Source organism: Octopus bimaculoides, chromosome 3 (genome assembly GCF_046866305.1).
Source record: "Octopus bimaculoides isolate indiv1 chromosome 3, ASM4686630v1, whole genome shotgun sequence".
Classification (NCBI taxonomy): Eukaryota; Metazoa; Mollusca; class Cephalopoda; order Octopoda; family Octopodidae; genus Octopus; species Octopus bimaculoides.
In genome coordinates this window covers 29,095,363-29,106,889 of record NC_142930.1, presented here as the reverse complement: position 1 = coordinate 29,106,889, position 11,527 = coordinate 29,095,363, and positions in this window count along the sequence as shown.

Below are 11,527 nucleotides of genomic sequence, written 5' to 3'. Positions count from 1 at the left end.
AATAACATACAAAAAATTGCACTACTGGGCACTGCATACATCCTACGCAAAACACTTTCAATACAGTAACCATAAGAGCATCACAGCAAACCACAGTACATACCCAAGGCACACAGAGCTGCGCTCGGTAGTGAAATGAAATCACGTTATGAAAATAAAACTACTGAATAATAATAATAATAATAATAATAATAATAATAATAATAATAATAATAATAATAATAATAATAATAATAATAATAATAATAATAATGATGATGATGATGATAATAATAATAATAATAATAATAATAATAATAATAATAATAATAATAATAATAATAATAATAATGTTCTATGGGGATATGACGATAGAGGGGAGGGAAAGGCTGTAGAATATAACGTACTCTGCGTTGGAGTGACTGGCTAGCTCTATATCGCATTTCTATCTATGACGTCAATAAAATATATAGCAATTTAGTTTCATGAGTTTTGATCGCTTTTGAAGATTAATTTAAAGTCATCAACGAAGAATCAGTGCCGTGTATCGTATGCTATTTTTAGAATGAGATGAGATGTCAATGTTAGAGTATACCATTTTAAGTCGGATATGAACTAGTAATATATTTTGATTAGGTTTAGAGATAAAACAATATATTTACAGATGTTACAGACATTATAAATGTTACGATGCCTCAAACCCTGTTCGATGTCGATGTCTTATGAAATAGGATGATTATATTGTAGTGTTAATGTATGAATTCCGGCATATAGGAGATAACCATGATAAAGTTACAGTAAGAGATGTTGGTTTCAATTTAAATTGACAGAAATTAATTTAATTCTGAATGTGTGATTGCATTATATATATATATATATATATATGAGTGCGTGTGTATGTGTGCGCGTGTGTGTGTGCGTGCGTGTGTGCGCGCGTTTGTGTGTGTTTCACATGATATCTGAAAGCGTGTTATGCTAAGATCGCATTCGCTTAACTTTCTTTCAAACCTCTGTGTACCTTAACTCAGTGCAGCACTCAAATAGATTAATGGTTACATGGTTACAGTCTGATGTATATTAGGACCGAGCAATCCGAGCTTGTATATATGCATCAACATTATCCTTGACGTTGTTACGTCATCATCGTTGCCGTCGTCGTCGCTGTCGTTATCGTTGCTATCGTCGTCGTTGTCGCCGTCGACGTCGACGACGACGACGACGTCATCATCATCATCAACAACAACAACAACAATAGCAGCTCAGATTTGTCGTTTATTATCCGTCTTTCATGCTGGATTGGTTACGTCAGGCGGACAGGTAGCACCGACGAATCGGAGTACTACGCCGATCACCAACATCTGCTTTGGGATTATTTCTACAGCTTCATGCCTTTCTTAATGCCCAAAACTTTACAGTGTTTAACTGGTTGCTGTTGTTCTTCGTACCAGCACCATTAAGTCCAAGGGCAGGTTAAGAAAATCAATAAATATCTGTAATGATTACATTATTTTCATAATAGAAATGAAATAGTTAAGATGGGAAGACATAGTTTCAATAGAATACTTATTTTTTACAGCGAAGCATAAGAAGAATTTTATATTTCTGCGGTTACTTAAACGGACACCAATACGTTATACGAAGTCTGATCAACAGGTATCCGGACTGTTGCCATAGTAACGAGGCTAAAGCATGCAGAGTGAAGCCTCACAGATTGACCTTGAACTCAGCTCTGCATTTTAACGTTCTTGCTCACTTCCGCTGTTCACAGAAGCGCTTCGAATTAACGTGTGTATAGTCTGATCGTTGCATTAATGATGGCAGGGAAATTATCATGGCGAGACCTGCTGAAAGGCCTAAGCAAAGTTGCAAAAAGTGTGTGGAGAGGATTGTATGAGCCGCACACAAGTGTACGAGTGGTTCAGACGTTTCCAAATTGTTGATATTGACAAATGTTCTGGGAGACCTACAACAACCAGAACTGAGAAAAACATCGCAGATGTGATGCAGTTGTGAGGGGAAATCATCGGATTACCATCCGTGAGTTATTAGCGTATGTGCAGATTAGTTACGATTCAGTTCAGTCCATTATCACTGAAGATTTGGGTATGAGACACATGTCTGCCAAGTTTGTGCCAAAACTGTTTTCAGCTGACCAAAAATCATCCGGGTTTCAACTGCACAAGTTTTCCTTGATAGTATCGAGAACGCTGAAAACTGTTTGAAAACTTTGCGTAGGCCTCTGAGCAGGTATTGCAAAGCTTTTGGCAAAAGTTAATGCAGATTCTTTGCTCAACCTTCTGTCATGGTCAATGCGACGATCACACGCTACACACCTTTATTCCAAGCACTGCTGTAAAGAGCGGAAGTGAGCTAGAACCTTAAAACCTACTGCACATGTGCCATAGAGTTCAAGGTCAATCTGTGCCAAGCGGCTTCACTCTCCCTGCTTTAGCTTCGGTACTATATAAACAATCTTGATACTTATTGATCAGACCATGTATTTTTGTATTTATGCACCTTCCTTAGTGTGCGCTGTTTAAATAATTCTCGTTAACAACTGCCGCTGTACTACACTTATTAGAAAAGACCAATTGAGGTCTATCCGATTTTATGTCTATTATAATTATGCATTAGACAATACTTACTGTGGAATTTTTAAAAAAATGGTAAACGTTTTCTGTTTAAAAAAAAAAACAACAAAACTGAAATTCATCAGGGATACGTAATTTCTGGTTTACAAAAGAAAACGTGCTTTATTTCAGACCATCACCATTTAATTTCGAGATAAAATTGTGTTTTACCTAAACACGTTTGTCCGTAGTATTACCTTGCATCTGTTGGCTCGTTTGTCTGTCTGCATATTTCCCTCAACGTGAATAAATATGCGCTTGCGTGTGTTCATGTACAAATATTTATCGGCAAAAACACTAATACACATAATACATATAAAAAAACAAAAAAAAAACAAAGAGAAAGAGATGAGGAAAAAGCAAACGAGATGTATTAGATTGACGGTCGGGAAAGATGGATGAAATCCTTGACATTTCGAAACTTTTCTTTTCTAAAGAAAGGAATAAGGAGAGAAAAATGTTTTGCAATAAAACACAAAACACAAAACACACACACACACACAAATATATGTATGAGTGTGTGTATGTATGAGCATATATATATATATATATATATATATATATATATATATATATATATATATATATATATATATATATATATATATATATATATATATATATATATATATATATATATATATGTATATATATATATATATATATATATATATATATATATATATATATATATACATATATATACACACATATATATATATATATATATATATATATATATATATATATATATATATATATATATATATATATATATATATATATATATATATATATATATATATATTGTTGTACTTGGGGATGGTCATATTGCCAGTTTAGCCAATAAAAACACACGCACTGTATATTTGGTGTTAATTTTTTTTTTTTTTTCTCAGCTTTATATTACATTAATCATAATCTTAATCTTATTTCGGCCAGAGTTCTTTCGTCACACTTCTGTGACCTCATCAGTGGTCCTTTGTTTCCTTCTTTCTTATGTGTGTCTCACCTTGCTAACTATCAGCCATTTTGTCTGATAGTTAGCTGATAGTTAGCAAGGTGAGACTCACATATAATCATGTATATCCCATACGCATAATCGCGCATACATATACAAAAACTCACAAACGCACGTACATATATATAGAGCATAAAATGTCACGAGGAGAGAGGGGGGAATATAGTTTTAACTACTTAAGGATGAAAATTGGTTAAATAAACATGTTCACTTCTCATACCGCATAAAATTGCGGTATAAGAGGTAAATATATACACTATTTTTACGGCCTATATACTCCTGAAAAATATAATTACATCTAACTGGTGTCGTGGATTACAGTCGCATAGAACACTGCATTATACTCCTCTGTATATATACAAACCTAGCAGGTCTGGTTGGCATGCCCGCTAGAAGAATTTTCTGTGATAAACACATGATTCTATAAATCTATATAGTACACTACAAACGCCCCCCCACACACACTTACTCATCCCAGGTTTAACAGCTCTGGTTTACATGGTAAAGCTGCTCAAAATAAAGTGTTAAAAGTAGTATTAAATGTAAATAATGTTGACATATCTAACCCGTCGAAACCACTTCTTTAATATTCACAGCGTTGATCTTGCACTGTTACATGATCTGAAGGCAAGTGTATACACACGCCACACAAACATACACATACATGCACACATGCATACATACATACATACATACATACATACATACATACATACATACATACACTAAAGCATACATACATTCCTCCTAATAATCCACTTCTAAAGTTTTGTTCGTTCCGAATCTATATTAGAAAACACTTGCCATAGATATCTAGATATCACTCTGTAAGTCTAAACCAGAAACCATGGATTTTGGAACTGAAACTCTTAAGCTAGTAGTTATGTCTGCGTATGGACCACTGGAACAAAACAGGCAATAATATTCCTCTCTTTCGAAAGACACAAACCCGTCTCTGCCATTGAATTGTATGTTCACATTCCTAGACGCCGTATGGTCGGACTTTTAAAATTCAGTGCGGGAATCAACACACAGCTTATAGTCGTTATTTTGTAGAATAAAGCTGTATAGAAAGCCGTCGGATGGATTGTATTTGTAATTCGAAAGATATTACGTTGTCACTCAGAGTATCGCAGAAAGACTATTAAAAAATTAAGCTGTGAGAAAAGATAAATATGTAATGCTTAGTCACCCAGCAACAAAACGTTTATCCACCATAACATAACTCTTCAGCTGTGGTCAATATGTTCAATAACTATGTGGTGATCTCGCTTTATTCTAGCCGGAATGTGTAGGGCAAAACTAAACTAAATAATGACAATTTCACAAATATCTCCCACACATACATACACAGAAATGCACACACACTCACACATTTATAAGTGAGTGTATATATGTAGCTGTGTGCCTTTATATATAATACATGCATGTGTACACATATAAGCACTCTTTTTGTTGGGTTCCTTTAATATGATCTTCCCTGAGGTGAAATCGATATAGGCTTGTGTGACGAAAGCCAGTATATAGAGGCAATCTTTCAATGAGACAAACCAGCCACACATTTTCGACATCTAATTTTGTTATCTATATAGCATGTAACTGTTCTGCTTTTACGGTATACCAATTCCAATGACAAGTGGAATGGGTTACCGGCTTTCAATTCGTGGTTTGCTCCATTATGCTAATTACATTACGGAACGTTTCTAGAAAAAAGGAAAACAATATGTTTTAAATTCTATGGTACAAGACACAAATATATGAGAACAGTGTGGATGTATATGAAACTACCTTAGTTGTAAATACGTAATTATTGTTGTAGCGTACCAGACGAGTGAGCCTCTTTCAGTTGCTCGTTCTACTAAAAATAGCAGCCATATTTTTCTCAAATCCAGATATATGTAGTAGATTGCTTTGATCACAAGTCTGCTCAGTTAGATCCGAGATGTGATTAAAAAAACTGTAAAACACCAACAGTAATAATATTGCTTTCAAATATTGGCGCAAGGCCAGTAATTTTGGGAGAGGTCTAAGTCGATTACATAAATTCCAAAAGGATAAAAGGCAAAGTCAACCACAGCGGAGTTTGAAACCATGGCATAATACCGACAAAATGACGCTTAGTGTTTTGTCAGTTGTGCTAACAATTCTGCATGCTTGTCGGTTTAATAACAATAACCTTATGAAGTCTGACTTTCCAAAATTTTGCACAAGGCCAGCAATTTCAGAGAAGATAGTACGTCGATTACATGGACAGCATTGTTCAACTGGTTAATTTATCGACCTCGAAATGAGGAAGGCCAAAGCCAATCTCGGTGGACATTGAACTCAGAACGCCAAGACAGACGAATAGAGTTAATTATTTTTCCTGGCTTGCTAACTATTCTGCCATTTTACTGTCTTAGCTCAAGCTTTGTTTCTTTTACTCCTAATCTGAGGCTGCAATCAATTGAATGTCAGTCATGCCTCCCCTAGATGTTACATTAATTTTTTTTTATATAAATAATATGACACTACCAGAATAGCAGAAATAAAAAATGTTAAGTCGTATGCTGTGGAAGTTTCTAGTGCTTAGACAGCGAATTAAAGACAAAATAATTCCATACTTTAATTTAAAACAGAAGTATTTCAGACATTATACATGTATAAATTTGTAGAGAATTTTTATTTTACTTTAACTAATTCTTTGTATATTATTGATTTTTTTATTTAATTTAATTATTTTTGTATTTTATACATTTATTTAATGCTTGCTTATCATCAACTTGTAAGTCTTCTTTTTCTTAATTTAATAGGATGCTTATCTTAATCCGCATGTATTTCAAAGATATATTCATTCGACTTTAATTTATTTTTCATAGAAAGATGTAAATTCGTACACAAAATTTCTACTTGCATTACTCTCACATTAAAAACATATCATTCCGCAAAACAGTCATATATACACACACACACACACACACACACACACAAATACACACACGTGCGCACAGGCGCACACACACTTACACGCACACGTACTTACACACAGCCAAACATCTATCTGCGTGTATACAATTTGAACCTGTAGTTAAATGGTTTCCTTCAGAAATGCATTATCTCAAATTCGATCCTATTGTGCGACAACATAGGCAGGGATCTGATCAACAAAAATTGGAGAGAATACAGGCAACGTACGCGCGCGACGTGCGTTCTTGGGTGCTAGCCCGTACATTGTGTTTTAGAGAATAGAAACGTCGTTTCTTATGATATTGTTTGGGTTTTATCATTTATTTCGTTCTCCTCACAAAGGATGCTGTTAAAATACACATCATTCACAATGATTAATAAGTATCGGATAGATTCAGTATTCTTTTCTACAATAGGCACAAGGCCCACAATTTGGGGGCAAGGGGCCAGTCAATTAGATCGAGTCTAGGACGCAACTCGTACTTAATTTATCGACCCTGAAAGGATGAAAGGCAAAGTCGACTTCGGTAGAGTTTGGACTCAGAACATAAAGACAGACGAAATACCGCTAAGAATTTCGTCCGGCGAGCTAACGTTTTTGCTAGCTCTCCGTCTTGGATAGATTCAATATTGATAATAAATTGAACCAAAGCAACGGGCCAGCACAATCGTTTACACGCCGGACAAAATGATTTCCGGTATTTCGTCCGTCTTTAAGTTCTGAGTTCAAATTTCGCCGAGGTTGACTTAGCTTCAATGCTTTCGTATTCTATAAAATAAGGACTAGTTGAGCACCGGGGGTCAATGTAATCGTCATAAATGGATAACTCCTAGTTTTTGTGATACGGATCGATTTATTCTATCGACCGAACTATATGTTCACTGAATTAACAGGTGAGTGGTCGAGCATTCCACAAACACGTAACACTCAAGTAGATTAACACAGTGTTTTACAAAGTTACGTCTTTGAATTGTCGGTCGAAACCAATCGATGGCATTGTATACACCCTCCGCCTACCTTGTTTCTCTCACAAATCTAAGCTTACCGTAAGCTATGCTAAAAGACTTTGGTAGGATTGATTATTGGATCTTATTACTGTAAAAAGATCTTCTTGGCTATTGGGTCAAACTACGTCCACTCAGTAATGGTTATGGCATTCTATCAACAGTATAACTGTATCTAAAATGTGAGGATTTCTCTTTAACAGCAGCAAATATTTCTGCCTTGATTAATTACTGATACTTCAGTATGACGTTGATAGGCATGCTATGACACACACTCCAGTAGTGATACTTTTTCGATTATATTGATATGCGATGACTTTGAAAAGGAACTCTGTTATATATAAACAAGTTTGTATAAGCATTTATCTACAAGAAAAAAAATGTATACTTCGGTGTAAAATATTTTGACATGAATGGATATGCGAATTTCTATACATGTGCGTATAATTTAGACGTCAAGCATACTTATTGATGGTTCTTTAAAAGATACAACTACCAGCTGACAGAAGAGCTTTGTCCTTTTGCATCTTTTATCGATACCAGTGGGTTTCTAAATTAGTTCATTGCGTATTTCTTTTAATTGAACAGTCCCCAACTACCCTTGTTTCTCACGACTTTCTGTTCTCCGTTACAGTGTTCCACCCAGCTGCTGGTCTGATCCTCCAAATTCACAATTCTCTTAATTAACTCGTTCATCCATATTTTTCCAGCAGACATTGATTCATAATTCAAGAGCATCAGCAGAAGACCTACTTTTATAGGGTAATTTGCAAAGTTAGTTGGTGTTGCAGCCTGTATCTTCATTCAGTTACTAAACAAATCATTAATAAGAGGAATAATTTCGGCACAATGATGTCGCTTATCTTCCGTACTTAACATATCTATATTAATCAATAACAGGCAAGTTCTGGTTACGTCAGTTTCTATTCTATCTGTTATTCACTAGGAAATTCAGTTTGTGTAATATTTTACCTAGTACAATAAATCAAAGATAGCAAATATATATATATGTTACAAATCATAGATATTTGAAATCACGTTTTCAAGTTATGAGTATATAAGTTTTTATGCATTTGAAATAAGAGTAACATATCCCAAAGATATATTGGCTTCAAATTGTTGCAGCACTTTCAACGGAGGAGGTCAGTAGATTACATCGTTCCAAGTGTCCAACTGGTACGTATTTTATCGACCTGAAGGGACGATATGCAATGTAGAACTCAGCAGAATTTGAAATCCGACATTAATGTAGAACGAAATGTCGCTTCGCACTTTGCCACATCACCGAATTAAATCCCAAAAGACTTCCTCTTACCACAAATTCCTGGCACATAGCAAGCAACTTGGGGTCAGGAGAAGTCGATTTTATCAACCCGCGAAGCTCAACCGGCACTTATTTTATTCGGCCCTAAAACGAAAAAAAGGTAAATCGACCTTGATGGAATTTGAACTCAGACGTAAAGACGGACGAAATGCTGCTATGTATTTTGCCTGGCATGCTAATGATTCTGCGAGCTCATCGCCTTCCATCACAAAAGAAAATATTAATCTGCAACATCTATAGCAATGGATAGTACTTTGACCTTATTTCGTTCATGTAAAAATAATGTCGTATGAGATGCAAATATCTCTCGACACACACGCACACACACACACACACACACACATATATATTGACGTTTCTCATCAATATATAATTAGCTCTGTAAATTGCTGAACTAGTTGTCGGCATAAACTAACTGGCAAGCACATATACACACACAAGCCACCATCTAGTCCAACACGGACACATGCATGTGCTTGTGTGTGTGTGTGTGTGTGTGTGTTTGCAGGAGTATGTGAATATATTGTACAGAGCGATGGACATACACTGCATGAGGTAATGTCATCACATATTTGAAAATGTGTTTATCTCATTTAACTTTAATACGTAGAGTGAGATGCGTGGTTGTTACATACATGCATACACACAATCACAAACACAATCTCGCAGAGGTACGTTTCTCCTGCACTATCTCTGACTTCTCTGTCTCCTTTCCTGACATTTCGGTCAGGATTCATCACTCCACTTTCACCACCTCCATATACTACAAACACACAGACTCACACTCATATCTCAACTTCTCCTCCTCCCGCTCTAAACACGCCAAGCTTTCCATCCCCTATTCCCAATTATTTCGTCTACGCAGGCTCTGCAGTGACAACCAAGACTTTGAGACTCAGTCTCAAGTCATGCCTCGCCACTTCATTCTACGTGGATATGCCCTCACCACTATCCACATCGCCCTTGCCAGAGCACGTTCCGTGGATCGTGCATCTGCTCTCTCCCTCCGCACCCGCCCCACCGTCTCCCGTTACGCCTTAACTATCAAGCCACCACCCTACCTCTCCAACGAACCATTCTCACAGCCTTCCGGCGACTCAAGTCCGACCTCTCCACTTCGCACATCCTCCCTAACTGACCCCTCCTCCAAAGTCCGAAACCTCGCAGCTGGTATTTATAATCTATGTATTTCACAGCTTATATTTACTGCGCCAAAAGTCCTATAAAAAATGCGAATCAAGAAATGTGTCCTCCGGGTTTATGTACATAACAGAATCCTTTGGCTATTGGAGATAATGCAGGACAAATGTTTTGTTGAAGGTCTGTTGTGTCAGAAACACCTGTTCGCGGCAATCCTCTTCTCTTCAACCAGTCCTTTTCATCAATGGCGTGTCAAATTTGTTTATACCTTGTTCCTTAGTCTATCTTCCCTTCTAATACGAATCTGGTCTGAAATGCCATTTTGTAATTATGACACATTCTCTAGATACAGTGATAATTTTAAGAAATCAAGAATTGATATTTTATGGTGTTTGATATACATGCATATCTGTATGATCATATGGAAAGAGCAAATACAAAATAAGTCCAGTGGGTTACATACCGAAGGATGTTTACAGATTCTACATTTAGTATGGCATTCATTGAGATAATCCGAAGCAGAATCATTGCTTTTAAAATCTATTCCTTAAGCAATTATTCAATGTAATTTATTTCATTTCGCAGATATAATAATTACACTCTACGATCATTTTCCTATTAATTTGACAAACTAATATCTTAATTTGATAGTTTAGATTTGAAATATGTTTAATTCAGAAAGTATGATTTAGAATGTAATAGCAAATTCAAAAACCTTACAAGAAAATTCATTTTCAATAGAGTTTTTAATGAATAATGGAAATAGAAATTTTGTTTGGGTGCAAATTTTGTTTGAATTAAGAATTTTAGTTTAAGGCAGTATTACAAATATTAAAATAATCGATTAACTTAACCTTCTAGAAAATTGATCGTCTAACTTTTCCAATGTTAGATTTAGAAAGTGAGGCTGATCTGCATATCACAACAAACATATTTAATGAACTTCTATTCTTTCACATTCTTTTCGTAAAAAATGATTGTGGGAGTGGAGTATGTTCTCTAGCAGATGCAGGTTTGCTGACACATAACTTACTTGGTAACCTTGGGAAGTCAAAGGTCATCACCATATTAGTTAAACCACTGTTGTGAACATAATTTTTCTTTACAGTCAATGACTAAAGGAGAAACATCCACTACTTTGCACCTTAGAATTGAGCGCTAGTGTTTTTTTTTTTCGAACTACTACTCTGGAGGAAGCAAATCTCTTACCTGTGTTGATATATTTGACAGCGAGAAAACGCTGTTGATGTCCGAGAGAGTGACAATGGTAAATTACACTAGCCAGTAACTCTTAAAGGAAACTTGCAATTAGCTTCAAAGGGAAACATGGTTGGATGTGTGCGGATCACCAACTCCAGAGATATATTCTCGGTGGAACTTTATTCTTTAGTCCATATCTTCATGCAGGTGCCCTGTCCATTCACCGACGTAATTTGGAATAGCAATATAAGGTTGTCTATGATATTATGACTAATAAGCATT